Genomic DNA, 18,674 nt, shown 5'->3' on the forward strand with positions numbered 1-18,674 from the left:
ATAGCTGGTGCCCAGTGAATTCTATTTGGAGTCCAGTTGGGAATCACGTGACTGTTCTTTCCCTGACAGTTATGAACTTGGTGTGGGTAATGCTGGGAAGGGGCCCCCCTCCCCTCTCATAAGCCTGAGGAGGCTGGTGTACATCTGCCCTTATCTGCGTGTCTGTGGCTCTGTGTGTCTTCAGAAAACTGGTAAACGTCTGGGCTTGCAGGTTGGGTTCTGGGATGAAGTATAGGCAAAGAGTTAACGGTACATCCTCGAAAGACACAGGATGTTTTTCTTCACAAGATTTTAAACCTTAATTTCAGATTTTTGGACTTTCCCTTTTGGACCTTTGGACTTTTCCTCTCGATCTCTGAGGTCACGAAGCAGGCACATCCTTAGAAAATGTGTAAGGACTTGGACCTTTGCAATTTCATGCTGCGTGTGCCATCCATTAGGAAAGGAGCCAATAGCTCGGTGTAGTTCTGAGTCCCCAACATCTCAAGGTGCAGAATGTCTTCAGCCATGTTGTCCCACTGGGGCCCATACACGAAAGATGTAACTCCTTCTCACTTCTGTAAACGAGCAAGATGAAGTCTCCTGGAGGTTACTCAATTTTGCCAAAGTTGTCTGTTTAATACTTTATTCAGAATTGGAATTAGAAATCTGATCGGGGGCCCCCAAGTGTACTCAGGAGACAGTGGTTTGACCATTATGCACCAAAACACCTTTGTTTTTTACTCTTTCAGGTTTCTATAAACTTATCATCTTTCTCTCCTTAGCTACATATAACTGAAGAATTAAAACAAACCCCACCCACATCCCAGCATTATCCAGGCTCCCAGTTTATGGATTCTGGGGCAAAAGATTATCCTCAAGTCTTTTCCTTTAAACAATAAAGGCAATCATTGATGTGTTTGACATGGAGACCTTCTCTAGGTAAGAGACTTCTGGAGCCTTGAAAGTTAAAAAACCGGGATGCCTGGGTGACTCAATCAGTTAAGTGTACGATTTCAGCTCAGGTCATGATCTCACTGTTCATGGGTTCAAGCCCCATGTTGGGCTCTGTGCTGACAGCTAAGAGCCTGGAGGCTGCTTCAGATTCTGTGTCTCCCTCTCTTTCTGACCCTCCCCTGCTCATGCCCTGTCTCTCTCTCTCTTTCTCTCTCTGAAAAATAAATAAACAAAATTAAAAAAAGCTAAAAAACCAAAGGTTAATTCACTCCACCTTTGTGAATCAAATGGATATTTCTTTTCACAATTAGTAAATGGGAGAGAGACTAAATCATGGTTTTTGGTTTGGTTTTGTTTTTACTTCCTCTAAAATCCTCTAAGACATTGAACCAGTTTTCTCAAATCCGTGAGCTTTGAAATGAGATTTTTTTTTTTTAAGTTTACAAGTAGATGGGGGCACCTGGGTGACTTAGTTGGTTGAGCATTTGACTCTTGATTTTGGCTCAGGTCGTGATCCCAGGGTCATGAGATTGAACCCTGAGTCTGGCTCCATGCTGGGCATGGAGCTTACTTAAGATTCTCTCAATCAATCAATCAATCAACCAATACAGAAGACTTTATGGTAGAGGGGAAATCAAGGAAAGAAATGAAGAAGGGTCTCAGGAGTTTAGGGTTTAACTCAGGGCCTCACTCTTGAAGGCGTGCCGTAGCTGGCCTGCAGCCCAGATGTTGCAGGGCTGGGGCTGGGGAAGACCCCATGACGGGAGCTGAGTGATGACCCTGGATCTGAGCCGAATGGGATCCCATAGATGTTGGAGAGGATGCCATGATCTAGAGCAGGCTCTGGGGAGCCTGGGGAGACACCCCCCCCGCCCCCCGCCGACTTCTCAAAGAGCTCACTCACAGAAGCCTTCTAAGATTCAGGCCGAAACATACCTCTGTATCATTCTAGGCCTGCTCTCCCTTTTTAAGAGTCAGTAAATGACATACAATGCCCAGTGCCCCCCCAAATTGCTTAGAGTGTCCTCCTCAACCCGTAGTGGCCTGACCCTACAACCATCTCCTGTGAGTCCTTCAGCATCCATCTGGGAAGCCGGAGATGTGATCTCTCCATTCACTCTGGATCCCCTGTACCTCTGCTCGAGGCCTGGCCCACAGCAGCCTCCTGACACTCATTGAACAGATACAGGAACCATGGTGGCCTGTGATCTCCACCTCTAACTGCATCGCTAACATCTCACCTAATGGGGACTTCACACTGCTACACCCCAGGAGAGTCAAGGGGGATCGCGTCCCTCCGCATCTCCTCTCTAGGCTCTAACTGATAGAACATGAACCGAACTAGCAGTTTTATTCAGCACTTAGCAGTCAGAGCCAGATTCCTATTTTCCCTTCTGTATTGAAGGCACTGTCCCACAGGTGGTTCACACCCAGATACCTGGGAACCAGGTAGAGCAGCATCTCTACTGGAAGGCCCTGCCCAAGTGGATTTTCTAGGTGGAGTCAGGGCCTGCCAGTGACTTGAATTCCTCTCCCAGTCCCTGAGGCTATCATGAAAAGGGACAAGAAAATGCCATGGGCAGAGCCTCACACAAGTAACTACACCCAACAGGGCGCCTGATCCTCTGGGGAAAATAGAATCAGCCATTGTGCATAATTGTTCAAAATAACAGATCTGATCAGTTTCGCCTCTTGCTTAAAGGCTGGGAGGCCCCCTCCTGGAGGATGCCATGCTTGCTGAGAGGAAGAAAAGATGCCCTTGATTCTGGCGCCTGCAGTTCCAGGGCAGGGCACGTGGTTTGCGGAGGCAGCACAGACTGGACCCCTGCCTGCTCCGGGGGCAGCCCAGCTGTCCGGCCGCAGCCTCTGGATGAATGCGTAGACGCCTACGCAGGAGCCCAGAGTCCCTGCCAATCTGCTCACCCCTCCCCTCCACCCACCCCCGACTCTGTGCAGCCTTCTGTAGCATCCTCTACTCTCCCTTATCAAGCTGCACTGAAAATACCTGTTTATGTGTCCATTCCCCCCAGCAGTACAGCATCTATGCCCTACAGTATGTGCGTGATACTACTGTTTATGTGCCAGGCATTTGTTCGAACTGCGTCATACACATTAGCTCATTTAATCTCTATGATAACCCACTGAGCTAGAGATCTCAATGGTTCCTGTTGGATACTTGAGAGCAAGGGCTACGTGATTCACTCTTCTATCCCCAGAACCCAGACAGCGCTCAGCACAGAGTTAGCTCTCGGGATGTGGTGTTGAATGAATGGACGAGCCGGTAGCTGGCTGTTTAGGGGAAGGGACACTCAACAGTTTCCTGCTTTCTTCCTTCTGCCATCCATCCCCTGTCTTATCCTTCTACTTTCCCAATCTCTCCTCCACCACCTCAAAGACAAAGATTTAAGCCAGCTGAAGTAAACTATTCATTAAAAAACAAAATCTCTTAATTGGCTAAAATTACATTTTTCTGTTTGCTTTCTGCGGTTTGGTATAAGAATGAGTTTGGTATTACCGTCTGTTTGGAAAATGCCCTTTGAGAACAGGGACAGTTAATGACTGTTTCCCACTGAGTCCAACAGCCTGTGCCAAGTACCCTGCGGGCACAGAGAAAATATTAATTGATGTTGATTTCCTTACTTATTATTTAAATATGCTAAATGGCCCCTGAGAAGCTTCCCAAGGGTTAATATGTTACCCCAAATATATGACTTATCCAGGGAGCACTTTAATCACTGAGAGTTCAGTGTCTGCGTTTGTGGTGCCTATTCACTTTATAAATTTGATGAATTTACACAGGAAGAAGTGGGATAAGACTTAGTTATAAAATGGTAGAAAATAATTGCTTATTTCAAGTACAAGTCAACTTGAATACTCAGTATTCAATAAGCATTCAAACCCACATGGATTTGAAAATTTAATGACCTCCCTTTTCACCAATGTTATACGTCATCAAAAATTGTTTACAAGTTGAAATATGGCAAGCTTAATTGTTTTTCTTATTTCCCCACTTCTAGAGCACCTCAGAGTAAGCCTATAACATTTTTGGTACTTTAGTAAGTAGGAAATAATTTTATTTCAAAACCAAATGACAAAAACTTATTTATTTTAAAATAGGGAACACTTTAGAGTTATCCATGTCATATATTGCTGAGAGATTCCAGAATATATAAGGCAGATGAGTATTTAAAGTGCTATAAAGAAGAATTCTGTTGTCATCACTTTTGTGAATTAAGGTTCACGGAATTTCTGTGGATTTCCTACAAGCCATCAACAACCACAAAAGATGAATTTCCTGTGCCGATGTTGCTAATACTTTGTCTGGTGATTAGCACTGAGGGCTGGTGAAATTTGGGCCATGTGTGGTTTGTGATCACAGAGGACAGACAGTTCAACAAAGGGATTTTGGTGCTGTTATAGTATGATGACATTAAGCAGTAACCTAAGATAGATCACAGGGTCACTGACCATCTCTTGAAGGCTTCAGCCAAACATGTCTTGAAATTTGGAAGTTTTTTGGGGTGCCTGAGTGGCTCAGTGAGTTGAGCTTCCAACTCTTGATTTAGGTTCAGTTTAAGATTCTGTCTCTCTCTATCCCTCTGCCCCTCTCTCCTGCTTGCATGTGCATGCTCTCTCTGTCTCTCTCAAATAAAAATTTTAAAAAGATAAAATAAAATAAATTTAAAAGCCAAAGAAATGTGGACGTTTTTGGATTTGGAAAGCTAATTTCATATGCATAACATACATTGTGGAACAGCCCTGGCAGGATGAGAAGCATTATTCCGTAATCTAAACTGTTGATACGTCCTTAATCAAATATGTCAATATTCCCATAGCCACATGTCACTTCAGGATAGGTTTTGCCCCAAATGAGTTGGTGCAAGAGTTTCAGTTTCCAGAAATTTTTGGATCTGGAAACTGTCATAAGGGATTGGAAATGTGCGTAATGAAGGTTTAAAATGTTCGTGTTACCAACAGAAACTGTGAAGGAGAGTCAAATCAGATAATCACTGCATGTTTGATAAAATGCCACACAGTTCTGTCCCGGGAAGGAGTTTGTATTTTTAGACGCCACTTGCTGAAGTATTTGCAATCTCTATCCAAAATAAACAGGCGGCCTCCATTTGTTGTTTTGGAATATGCTCTTAATTATATTAAACTTTAATTTGTGTTTGAATAAGTAATAACCTGGTAGAAATTTTAAAAATCTGTAAACAGAGAAAATCTTTTTGTGTTTTCCTTTAGACCTTAGGTGTACAGGTAAGTTACTCAGTATAGACATGTCTTTTATCATTTTATTTATTTAAAAATTTTTACTGTTTTATTTATTTTTGAGACAGAACATGAGTGGGGGAAGGGCAGAGAGAGAGGGAGACACAGAATCCGAAGCAGGCTCCAGGCTCTGAGCTGTCAGCACAGAGCCCTCTGTGGGGCTTGAACCCACAAACTGTGAGATCATGACCTGAGCCGAAGTCAGACGCTTAACCAACTGAGCCATCTAGGTGCCCCTGTCTTTTATCTTTTTTAATTTAAACTTATAGCAAAATTTTTTATTTGGATTTTACTTTTTAATAACTTTCATTTATTTCTTTCCAAGTTTTTATTTGTTTTTTGCTTTTTTTTTTTTTTTTGAGGCGGGGGAGAGCTGCACATGAGTATGTGAGTGAGGGAGAGGCAGAGAGAGAGGGAGAGAGAGAATCTCAAGAAGGCTCAGCACCATCAGCGTGGAGCCTGATATGGGGCTCAATCCCATGAACTGTGAGATCATGACCTGTGCCTAGATCAAGAGTCAGATGCTCAACTGAATGAACCACCCAGGTGCCCCCATAACTTTCATTTAAAAGAATCTTTCCTGGGGCACTTGGATAGCTCAGTCAGTTAAGCCTCTGACTTCAGCTCAGGTCATGATCTCGTGGTTTGTGAGTTCAAACGCTGCATCAGGCTCTGTGCTGATGGCTCAGAGCCTGGAGCCTGCTTCAGATTCTGTGTCTCCCCTCTCTCTGTCCCTCCCTGCTCACACTCTATCTCTCTCTGCCTCTCAAAAATAAATAAACATGAAAAAAATATACTCTTTCCTGGGGCAGAATTGAACACACATTCCACGGGGCTCTTGGAGGGAGGATGCAAAAATACAGAGAACACAACAGAAATGGCTATCCTGTCACATTAGCTTCAACATAGCTGCTAATATTAGACAAAATAATTGCCAAGATCCTGATCAACTACACTTCTGCCATGATAACACAGTTGTAGAAAATACAATGATAACATCAAAATGATTACCATGTAGATTATGTACTTATTTTAACAGAGGACTGTGGGACCTTGCACAAGTCACTTAACCCTATGAGGACCTGATTTTCTCATCTCTAAATTAGAAATTTTCTGAAATGCCTAAGCCGCTGATTATTTGTTAAGCGATGAAGAACTATTTTTGTTATACAGGTGGTGTTGCTCATGCCAATTACCATTGTTAGCTTGAAGAAATATAGTATTAAGATTTATCGATGATTGTAAATTTTAAAGAATAATTCCAGTGATTTAATTTCTAGTGGAGTTAGGCCAGCAAGTTTGCTTTTTGGAGACTCTGGGTCTGTGTTAATTTGTCCATACACCACTTTCCTGGTGTTTGTGTCATCATTATCTACTGAGCTAATAGTGGCTGAGGTCATGATAGCAAAATGACAGAATGACAGGTAAGAGGGCATGAACTGAGATATAATGCTATCTGATGAGGGAGGTCATGTCATGATAAATAATAAATAAATGATAAAGTCTTTTTTTTTTTTTTTTGGTCAAAAAATGTGACATCTTTGAGCTTCCATTGACATTTTAAAAATCCAGTCAAGGAATCCTACAGAGTGACATTTGTAAGAATAAATGAATGATATCTTTCATAAGCAGGCAAGCAGAACCCTATAAACTAGAAGTTATGAATTAGATTCATGCAAGATTAATAGAACACACATCTGTTAAATGCCTGAATTTCTAAGATAACTCGGTAAAGTCTTGCCTATTTACTCCCCCCTCCCCCAACTTGGATTTTATGTCTTATCCAGAGCTATGGTTTGTCATTTCCTCACAGTCACTGCAGAAAGACCACTTGCTCCATTTTAGAAGTTGCTTTGACTGGGCTTTTGTGTGAGATGATTTGCCACAGTGTCCACTTGGCCTTGAGGTGAAGTACTGCTCTGGGGCATATTGTAACCATTCCTGTCCTCACAGAGTTTCCACACTGATGACAGCCACCCTCCTAGTGATGAAGGACCTCCACATTCTTCCTCACATTTTGGCTGCATAGGGAGAATGGAGGAGACACCAATGCTGACATGGAAGAAGAGTGATGGCCAAGGCCAAGCAGGGCAAGGGCCAGTGTGGCAGTTTTTCTAGAACTTTCTGTCCTTATGGGTGCCTTACTTCTCAACAGGTATGCAGGGAGCACCCTTTCTGCTGGTGTGGTGGTAGACTCTGATGTTAAAGAAGTGAAGAAGGTGTTTGCCCCCATGCAGCTTGAAGTCTACAGGGGAAAGCATGAAACAGGTAAATAGATAAAATAAATGGATGGATAAAAATGTGTATAAAATAAACAAATAGATACAACAGATAACTTGATAAATAGACAGAAAGTTCAGGGTAATTGTGATGTGTGCTGTGAAGAAAATGTTTAGATAGAAAGGGCCTGCCTCAAGGAGAACCCTGAAGCTGAGAAGAGAGCCAAGGTCTAGCTGCTCATGGGCTTCTGGAAGCACGGGAGGTGAGTCCTCCTCCTCCGTGAACCCTGACCCAGGAAGCACTGCACTCCAGGAATCATATTAACTACCTTAGCACTCATCAGGTTCTCTCTTGGAAATTTTTTAAGCAAAACGTATTGAGCAAGATTTCCCAGATGCTCTTGCCAAGGCCCTTCTTCCATTGCTCTAATGGAGAGTTATTCGTTCTTATTTCTGAGGAATGTAAGATGTTGCCTAATTTCAGGAGAATTAAATGAGACTGAACTTCTAGGTCCTTGGTCACATCTTTGCTGGTTTTTCTCCATTGGAAGATTCTCTGGCATAAAGAATTAATTGTCTTAGACAAAGGGATAGTGGGGGTTGAACTGGGAGGGAATTCTGGGAGGTGGCTACTTGAACTGTGGTCCTGGTGCTTGCTTCTGTGTCTGCTTTTGTGAAATTTCTTAGAAAAGACTTGAATCAAAAGATTAGTAAGTTAAGATCCTTAACAAATCTGGCTGTTCTGCTTCCTCAATTATTATGTGAAACAAAGGAGAAAAACTTTGGACTGGTTTTGTGGGGAGACCTGAGTTATTGTTACCATTTTGCCATGGATTACCCTTGAAATCTTATATGAGTCATCTCACTGCCTTCGATAAGAGAATCCCAAATTCACATATAAAATGAAGCTGGTAGACCAGATAACCTCCAGGACACTTTACAACCCTTGCGTTCTAAGATGCTGATGAATGTCTTGAAAAATTTTAAGAGCAGGAGATACTTGGAGCTTAAAACTGTCCGTTGAAGCCATTAGAAAGCCTACCATTTCTGTTTATTGTTTTATCCTACCCTGAACTTCAAAGTGCCTGCAAGGATTGCCCATTACACACTCGCCTCAGATGTTTCTCTTTACCCCTACCATTTGCATTAGACATTTTATTTTCATAGAAGAGGTCAGAAATACTTCTAAATTTGAAACTTTACTTCAGCTGGGAAGCCTATAGGATATTATTTAATGCAAAAAGAAAATAATTCATGGAAGTACAAAGTTTTCATTTTATAAAGAATGACAAACTTTGCAATGTATACAGTGAATGATGAATGATACTGGGAACAGACAAATTTTTATCTGCAAAATCAGGATTTCTTCTGAAAATTCAAGGGCAGCAGCTTCATCCTTGAAGCTGAACAATATTCCCCAAAAGCCTTTGTTTGCCCTAATATTCCATAATGTTATGCTTTTACAGTCAATAAGCCATTAGTAATCAAGAGATGTATAATTTATTAATTACACTGCACATTAATATTTAATCTTTTTGGTTGCTGAGCATATTTCTAAATCTACTTTTTAATTACATTTTAGGGATATAAATCTTCCAGGCAACCATTAGAAAAGTAATTTTTCTGCACATTATGATGCCAATTACTTTAAAGCAGCTGGTTGGGAACCCTCACGGTAAAACTTGGTAAAGCAGAAATCTCGATGCATAGGTAATCTTCACTCATTTGAAAGCTAATTGAATAGTAGTGAGAAGGGATTGTTACAAAGAATTTATAAAGACATAGGCTAGCCAAGGAGAGAAAACGAGAGAAAGAACATAAATCTGAATGGGCACCAAGACCGGCAATACCAGTCTGCGGTGACCCTTGTCTGAGTTCTAAGCAACTCTTGGGTTTTAAGTCTGATACTTGCTGTTAGCCGAAATAAGCAGTGATTTTTCTGTTGTGACCTTGTCAAAATGGCATTTTTAGAGCCATCAACAGAGCTTCCTTACTTATCCCCTCCCAATAGTGATGTCAGATGCCAGAAATAATGATTTTATCTTTCTGACTTTTTGAAACTCTGATGAGCTGCTTTCTAACATTGCTTTGGTTAATTTTTTTTTCTACCAGATGCCTATACTTTTGAAAACTTTAGCACGGAATATTTTGTTCATTTAGGTTTCTTTTGCCTTTCTGATATTTTATATGTTCTTTTTTTATTACCACCATACTGGGACAATTTTTGGGAATGAGCTCTAAGTTTTTTCATATACTCAAGCTTCGGTGATAGTGATGGTAATTTCAGCAGGAGGTAGACTGAGGCATTGAATTCTATTTAGGGAAAGTATCTGCTTATTTACAAAAGGCCACCATCTCTGAAAACTCTGCCTTTCCAAAAATCACCCCCCATGGGGGAAGAGCTTCCTCTATTGGGTCTGAGATTTCCACCCTAAAAATCACTTCTTATGTTGGACAAAACATGATAGCTGTTTTGTTTTTTTTTTTTAAATTTTAATGTTTATTTATTTGTTTTTTGAGAGACAGAGAGTGAGCAGGGGAGGGGCAGAGGGAGAAGTAGACACAGAATCCCAAGCAGGATCCAGGCTCTGAGCTGTCAGCATGGAGCCCAATGTGGGGTTAGAATCCATGAACTGTGAGATCATGACCTGAGCTGAAGTCGGCCGCTTGATCAACTGAGCCACCCAGGCACCCTGAGAAGGCTGTTGTTTTGAGAAAACCATCAGTAAAATGCCTATGGGTCACCTGGAAGAGGGTACATACACTGTTCTTTTCTGAGCTTGTTTTCCATTCAGCTCCTGCAGGCTTCTGAACTTCTGTGTTCACCAATTCTCACTACTGCAATTATTTTTTAAAAATTTATTCATTTACTTGGAGGCTTCATTATTCCTTTCATTTTAAAATATGAAATATATCATATATACAAGAATGCATAAAAGTTAAATATGCTGCAAGTAATTTAAAAAATGTTCTCCTTTTCTCTCCTACTTTGTAAACGCTATGAGATCAAAGATCATCTCATTAATTGCCGGATCCCTGGGATTTGACAGTGCTGGGTACATAGTAGGCCTTCCAAAAATATTTGTTAAATAAGCCACTAAATGAATGGGGATGAGTTTTTTAGTCACAGAAAGAAGTCTTTGGAAATTTCTTTTAAAGAAAATTTTGGCAGTTGGGGCCCCTTGGTGGCTCAGTCAGTTGAGGGTACAACTCTTGGTTTCGGCTTAGGTCATGATCTCTCAGTTGGTGAAATGAGCCTTGCCTTGGGCTCTGTGCTATCAGTGCAGAGCCTGCTTGGGTTCCTGTCTCCCTCTTTCTGCTCCTCCCCTGCTCACTCTCTCTCTCTCTATCAAAATAAGTAAAGATTAAAAAATAAAGTTTAGAAGGAACACAGGACTAAATTTATCTCTCAAGAAATATTTAAGGAAATTTGAAAGTGAGGAAGACATTTCTTTATCCTCATATGAAGTTTAGAAACTGCTTTTGTTTAGGTCTTGTTTTCTAATTGGAAAAATAAAACAACCTGAGTTATGAAGTTATGAAGTAACTCTTTCCTTCCTCCCTTCCTTCCTTCCTTCCTTCCTTCCTTCCTTCCTTCTTTCTTTCTTCACCCCTGACTTCCTATTTAGGTAAGGAAATTTTTAGTGAAATTGGAACTCCTAACTCCTTTCTCAGTCTGGAATGCATAATCTTCCAAGTACCCCGGGGAGCTTTTCCCATCTACAAAAGTCAATTTTATTTTTTAATATCCAAAAAGTGATAGCCTAAAAACTCTTGAAAAGCCCAATTATAATGTATACATTTGCTAACTTCTGCCTTTTAATGCTGGGGGATAACTCATGGACAACTCGGTATACTGCCCAAACGGTCAAAAACACTTAAACCAGAAACTGTGAAGCATCTCTAGGGAATAATATTTGAGATGATACTTGAGTGATTATGTTTAAAAGGATTTTTTTAAATTGGTGTGGTGTTCCAAACAAAATTGTCCTTCTTGGCTTTAGAAATTTCCATCATAGAGCACACATTAATAGTTATTTATATAGACCTCCTTTCTTTCTTTTTTTAAGTTTTTATTTCTGAGAGAGAGAGAGAGACAGTGTGAGCAGGAGAGGGTCAAAGGGAGAGGAAGTCACAGAATCTGAAGCAGGCTCCAGGCTCTGGGCTGTCAGCACAGAGCCTGATGTGGAACTCTAACCCACGAACCGTGAAATCATGACCTGAGCTGAAGTTGGACGCTCAACTGACTGAGCCCCCCATGCCCCCCTCTTTTTTTTTTTTTTTTTTGGATATTTATTTATTTTGAGAGAGAGGGAGAGAGAGAAAGTACAAGCAGGGGAGGGGCAGAGAGAGAGAGGGAGACAGAATCTCAAGCAAGTTCCGTGCTGTCACCACAGAGCCTTAACCCACTGAACCAGCCAGGCACCCCTACAGGCTTCCTTTTTATGACACTTACTCCCTGTCAGGCCACTGGGTCATTGAAGGGAGGGCTTCAGGGAGTGTAGACCAAAGTAATAGGTCTTGGGTTCTGAGCAGCTTTCAGGGAAGAATTAAAATCAGGAAAGAAAGAGGAGAAAAAGGAAGTCGCAGAAGTTAATTAAAACAGTGGTCATGATCCTGATGAGACAGGAGGGTCAACAATAACAAAAAGGATGGTAGATATAAAGAGAAAACTAAGCAACATTTTGACAGTTGCTCTAGACAGGCCATTTCTCACCTCGTGCACACATCTTAAGAGATGAAGGCAACTTCAAAGATCACTTCTTGGAGAACGGTGCCTTCAGGTACATAAAGGGTTAAATTTCTATCCCCTTCAGGTGGGGTCAGGAAGAACAGTTAAGACCTCACACCCAGGCCTGGAGGCAACTAAGTTCTAAACCCCAACAGAGCTTGGGAGGTAACTTGCTTGGAAGGTAACGTGCTATTTCATTAACAGAAAGAGGGGCTGTGTGGTGTACGAATGGGTCCCTTCCATGAAATTGCCCTTTATTATTTTGGGGGAATTCAGTGTTTGTGGCAGAACTCTTTGTTATTCATGCAACTTTGTATAAGCGGACACACAAGACACTAAATGACCCTGGCTGGGTGTCCATTCTATTTCCGCCACAGTTATTCCTGCAGAAATGTCTAATATTGATTTCCTTTCTCTCCGGGAGAAACTTTTTCTCCCTCTCTTCTCTTCATTCCTTCTCCCTCTCAGTTTCCATCTGTCTTCTTTCCCCAAATCATAAGGATTCTGATATTCTTCTTTGCTTTTAGTTCGATTCATTGTCTGGGGCCCTCATTTTGCAAGGAGAGGACTGGTTATTAACAGACAGCGAATGCCAGGGGCCAGGCACCTACCAGTGGAACCACTTAGGGGAGAGCAGCGTGTGGCCCCTGAAAGGATTTGCCCCCTGGAGTGGAGATGTGTTTAGGTAGAAGACCCTGCAATCCTCTGCAATCTCAATGTCTCTTCCTGATTTTCTCAATGGCTGCTGGGAATTAAGAATGCATCTGAATTTAGCACAGTGAGTTCCAATGTAAGTTCCAATGGGAAGAGCAAGGGGAAGGTAATTAACTAAAGATCTTAAGGTTTAACATTACTAAAGGACTGAGTTCTCTGCATTCCTGCACTAACTCATTCTGAGGACAGGCTTACTGAAAGAGTAACATTTGATAGAACGGAAACAATGATCACAGATACTATGTATCTATCCTGTCTGTGGAGTGGCTACCAAATGCCAGAAACTTTACCTTATTTCTAATCGTAATGGCTGTTGTACTAGTGGGTGTTATAACCTCAGTTTGGAGATGGAAGTCTTGGGTCAGAGAGGTTCATAGTCCCAGGACTTCCCAGCTGTGAAGTGATTTGGCTTGGATTCATATCTCAGTTCTCCACACCAGGGCTCTCTGTTGCGCTTTATACGGACCCTGGAGAACGTCAAAGATGGCCACCCATATATCACCATTTGGATGACCCTTGATATTCAAAGATATGTTAAGGAATCTAAAACGCAAAATCAATCCTCTTCCTCTTTCATTTCCCATCATTTGAACCTGATTCTTTATTTTTATTAAAAAAATTTTTTTAACACTTATTTATTTATTATTGAGAAACAGAGAGACAGATATTGAGCAGGGTAGGGACAGAGAGAAGGGGAGACACAGAATCTGAAGCAGGCTCCAGGCTTTGAGCTGTCCGCACAGAGCCTGATGTGGACTCGAACCCATGAACTGCGAGCTAATGACCTGAGCTGAAGTTGGATGCTTAACTGAGCCACGCAGGTGCCTCTGAACCTGAATCTTAACATGGATGCTTTCTAAAAATTAGGTTTTGTTCTCTCAAAGCCTAAATCATTGGATTTCTTTATTTTTCTGTTTTTATAGAGGAAACTTTGTAGTTAGTGTTCCTGAGCAAAGGACAAAAGGAAGAGTAATGGTAAGAACATTCTGACACCAAACCACTGAAGTTCCTAATTCCAATTCTGTTGCTGGAGAGAGAGAGAGAGAAAGAGAGAGAGCGAGAGCAAGAGAGCATCCCAAGCAGGCTACATGCTGCCAGTGCCTAACAAGGGGCTTGAACTCCTGAACCGTGAGATCATGACCTGAATTGAAACCAAGAGTCTGATACTTAACTGACTGAGCCACCGAGGTGCCCCAAGATATTCAGTTTTTTATGAATCAGATATAGCTGGTAAAACTGAAATGAAATAAGGAAATCATTCTAAATCATTTTTTTTGTGCCGTGAAGTTGTGGAGTCTGTTGCTTAAGTCCCCAGGTTGGAACGTTGCAAAGTGTGGTGCGGAGTCACCTAAAATGCGGGGTAGTGACCACCTACAGAAACCACCAACTCCGAAGTTTGCAGAAACCAGATCAAATGTAAATTTCAAAGGCGAGCAATTCGGTCCCATTGTTAACTTCTCCTTAGATTGCTCCGAGCTAATGTTTAGTGTTAATGCCTGGCAAATTCCAAACATAGGTACTTATCTTTCATATTATATATGACTAAAATTAAAGTTGATTTGTCCATTAAGCAGTGCAGTAACAGGTCTTCTGACTTTTCATAAGGCATTAAAAGGAATGATGCATATCAAGAAGGCATTCTATTTCAAAAGAACACTAATCAATGCTGAGAACATTTGCTATAAATTATTCACATTTGTTATAAACTACTCCATCCCTTTAAAAATTAACGGTACACAACCTATAATCTAGGAACAAAAGTAAGCCTGCCTCACCTTGAAAAGCTTGAGTATGAAGGGCTGATTATAATAAGAAGAGCAAATTGGATACTAAGACGCAAGTCCAGTGTATTAAGAGGAATAAATCACTGAGCAGCCTTACATCTGATAAAACATGATCCCTGCTCTTGTGTGTTCTTTTACCACACATTAATATTTTATACAACCATTTCAAAATAAAGTCATAATGTGAGTCATAAATCACGGAACAGTGGTAATAAACCACTTTGGTTTATATTAGCTGTATACGGATGATACTTAAGTATTTCCACCATTAGCATGGACTATTTGAGCTTTCTCTGTACCACATTTGCTCTATTTCTTCCATTTTAAGTGGTGGGAATATGGAAAACAATGCTAAATCCATTCATTAGTGATAAAACAGTGCAATAGTTCTCCTAATTGATTTCGTTTCTACTTGGATCTGTGAAAATGATAGCATAGTTGAAAATGACAATGTTATTGACCTTGTTTTACCAAAGAACGTGCCTTCCCAGTGAATCCTGCTGAGGGGGTAAAAAAGCATCATGTGGAAATAAAATATGGAAAGAAAAAAGCGGAAGAATGCATTGAAGGTTAGAATGATTGAATGTGTAATATGGTTTATACTCATTAACGAACGACTTATTCTTTCTATAAGCCCCCTCCCAGCCTATTATAATGTATCATCTTGGTCTTATTATTATTATTATTTTATTGATTTTCCTTTAGTTTTGCTCTAGAGGAATCTGTTCTGCCCTATTGCTTATTCTTGAAATTGTTAGTACTAATATCTAAAGAGTCTGAATGAGGTTGTATCTGACAAAAATATATCTATAAATTTTCTAGACATATATCTACTTATATATACATCTACTATATACATCTATATATATAGATCTATATACCTATATATATCTACTATCTATATATAGTAGATGTGAATAAAAAGCCCACAAGTTGAAGTATTCTGAACTCATAAAAATGGAATTCCCACCCATAAGATAAATTGACCAAGACATAAAACACATACATGTATTAGATACTTGTAAATATATGAAGGATGCTGCTGGCGGTTTCTTTGATAAACCTTACTTCATAATCTTCAGGATAAGGACACTGTTTATGAATCGACAGTTGGGTTTTATCATGAGGCTATGGCCCTTGATTCATAATGTGAGGGTTAGGTTAACATGGCATATCCTTGATGAATGCTCATGGTTTCTTTCTAATGCCAATGATGCAAAGGGACCTATACCTTTTGTCATTAGAAAAAGTAAATGGGGGATTGCCTGGGTGGCTCAGTGGGTTAAGTATCCGACTCTTGGTTTACGCTCAGGTCATGATCTCACAGTTAGTGGGATTGAGCCATGTGACGGGCTCCCCACTGAGTGTGGACCCTGCTTTGGATTCTCCCTCTCCCTCTGCCCCTCTTCTACTCGTGCTTTCTCTCTCTCTCTCTCTCAAAATAAATCAATAAACTTAAAAAAAGAAAACAAAAGTAAATAGTTCCAGTTATTGGATGTGGTTGAAAGGAGGATATAAGGAGGAAGTACACAAAAGTGCATTGAAAATTAAATCATAAAAATGTTGTGAATAAAGGGGTGTCTTTGTGGCTCAGTTGGCTGAGCGTCTAACTCTTGATTTTGTTTCAGATCATGATCTCATGTTTTGTGAGCTGGAGCCCCGAATCAGGCTCTGTGCTGTCAGCTTGGGATTCTCTCTCCCTCTCTCTCTGCCCCTCCCCTGCTCACTTGCTCATGCAGTCTTTCTTTCAAAATAAATAAACATTAAAAAAATTCTCTGAGTAAAACTGTATTGATTTTTTTATTTATCAGAACTTTTTGATTAAAAAAAGTTTATCAATTGCAGTAGACCACTCAAATCCCTTGGGGATAGCCTGGGTTAAGTATTTGAGATAAATAGGATGGGTTCCTGGAAAATACATGTTGTATCATCTGAAGGGTATATGGTGATTGTTCAGTCACTACCTGGGAACATGGTCCCGATTGTCAGGATATCTGATTTCTATGTATTGGCAACCAACCAAATCAACTTAAAACAAACAAGTCTGTATGGGGCTAAACAAAACACATTTGCTGGGCTCATGTAGTCGGCCAGTTCCCAGTCTGAGCCATCTGTGTTGTTATCTAGGCCAGAACTTGACTATAAAGGTCCATGTTGCTGTTCACAAAAAGAATGTACACCGTGTTTCCACTCTTCAAATTAATCCTTTGGAAGTACTTAGATGCTTTCCCTTAGCTTCGCTCTCCAGGCGGCCCTAAATTTTTGTTGAACATCTTGTTTTTCTTAAAGGACGATTAGGTAGCTGGTGACCCTGATGTTGTGTGGCTTTTCAGAGAATGGCCACTTAAGAAGTGTGTGTACCTTGTGAAGGCTAAGGTAATCCTAGAAGAAGAGAAGGTAAAGCCCAGCTCAGCATTTCTGCGGCCTGGGAGCAGGAAAGGGTTATTACCGTGTGGTCCACTTTAGCGCATGCGGTATGCTTTTATGGAGGACAGGAGATTGCCAGAGAGCGGGTCACCGTGGGCAAGGAGAAAGCTGAGCTTTGACCTCAGAAAGGAATTGGGTCTTGATTTCAAGAAGGCATTTAAGACAATAATCCAACACTTTGGAGTACCTAAATGGATGGTGGAAAGTACGAGAAAACCACAGGTAGTGTTTGGTCAAACAGAAAGTGGTGGGAGGTGCGTGGAGGTGAGCAAGCAGAGAGAGAGGGGTTCTGAAGCCGGTGGAAGGGCACGCAAGTGCTCGGGAACTGCAATATTTATAACTATGTGAGACCAGCAAGAGGAGAAGGGTGACAACAGAGGGAAGGCTGCGGCCAGAGGAGAGCATGTTGAAAGATTCATGCGGGCCAAGACTTGGGAGGATGTCCGAGTCGTGTCAAGGTAACGCCTTCATTCTTTGGAAGCCAGGTTTCAGAGGCTCAGCCGACTTCTGAGGATGGAAATGGCTTCCCCATGTTGCCCATATTCTGTGTACTTAATAGCTGCTACCCATTTCTGTCACATTGCCGGAGCTCTTGGGTCTGATAGCTCCGTCGGAGAAACCCAGAAAATTCCCCAGGCAAGTCCGTGGCCTTCCAGGCTGCCCGGATTCTGGGCTGTAGATGGCTTACTGCAGTCTGGGGTGGGTACCGGATACCTGTACCTTTGGTGGGCGGACCCGTGCCCGGGCTCCTGATACCCCACAGTGGGCAGAGGATAGACTGAATGGGGGTAGGCTCTGAGTGTGCATGTAGGTCAGGCTCTTATCCATCAGCATTGTTGATGTCACTCTCCCCCGTCCTGACTGTGCAGGTCACGGCTCGTTGGCCTGCTTCAGGGATCCACCCAGCTCTGGTCCTGCCCTGCCATTCATTTCCTTATTGTTTCCATCTGAAAAAAAGAAAAACAAAAAAAACAAAAAACGGGTTTAGAATTCCATGTCCTGTTGGGTACCTCGAAGGTTTCCCCCTCGAAGTGGAATAGTAACCAATCAAGTCCTGACATTTTTATCCCCCTGCAAATGTGAATTATCTTGGTTGCTTCCCATTTGAATCTCGGCTAGTCGTGGTTTAATTTCTAGAAATTGTGTCTTTCTCCATTTTGAAGAAATACAGCTAATCCCAGAAATAATGAACACCCCCAAAATATTTTCCATAATCATCTCCTCAGTAAACAATTGGCTTTTTTCCCCTTGGGTTTAAACAGTATTGAACTCTAGGTTTCTTCTGGAGAGCATAATTTTTTATATGTCCTATTTAATGGATAAAATGATGCAACCTATTTACTGTGTGTTTAAGTAATGAAGAACTGGGAAAACTCTCAATACATTTTCACCCATTGAAACAGAAACACCACAACTGCTGTATTGAGCTACTGAAGAGCAATAAAATAAAAAAAAAAAGAAGAAAGAAAGAAAAGAAAAATTGCCCGAAATCCTGGAAGGTCTGGAGTCACATCATGTCCTTTCTTTTCTTATTTTAACGTAATGTGTCTTGTTTGTTTTAGTATGGGTGTGCCCCTAACTGTGTTACTA

The 18,674-nt window shown here is 41.2% G+C and overlaps 1 long non-coding RNA gene across 1 annotated transcript; it reads right to left on the reverse strand.

Annotated features, from left to right (window-relative positions):
- Nucleotides 1–272: 272 nt before the first annotated feature.
- LOC144232580 (uncharacterized) lies at nucleotides 273–2,986 on the reverse strand. Its single transcript, XR_013335458.1, has 2 exons — nucleotides 2,942–2,986; nucleotides 273–557 (listed from the first exon to the last, which is right to left on the reverse strand). It is a non-coding gene; the product is annotated as an uncharacterized LOC144232580 (long non-coding RNA).
- Between the last annotated feature and the right edge of the window lie 15,688 nt (nucleotides 2,987–18,674).

Source organism: Crocuta crocuta, unplaced genomic scaffold (assembly GCF_008692635.1).
Source record: "Crocuta crocuta isolate KB4526 unplaced genomic scaffold, BGI_CrCroc_1.0 scaffold84, whole genome shotgun sequence".
NCBI lineage: Eukaryota > Metazoa > Chordata > Mammalia > Carnivora > Hyaenidae > Crocuta > Crocuta crocuta.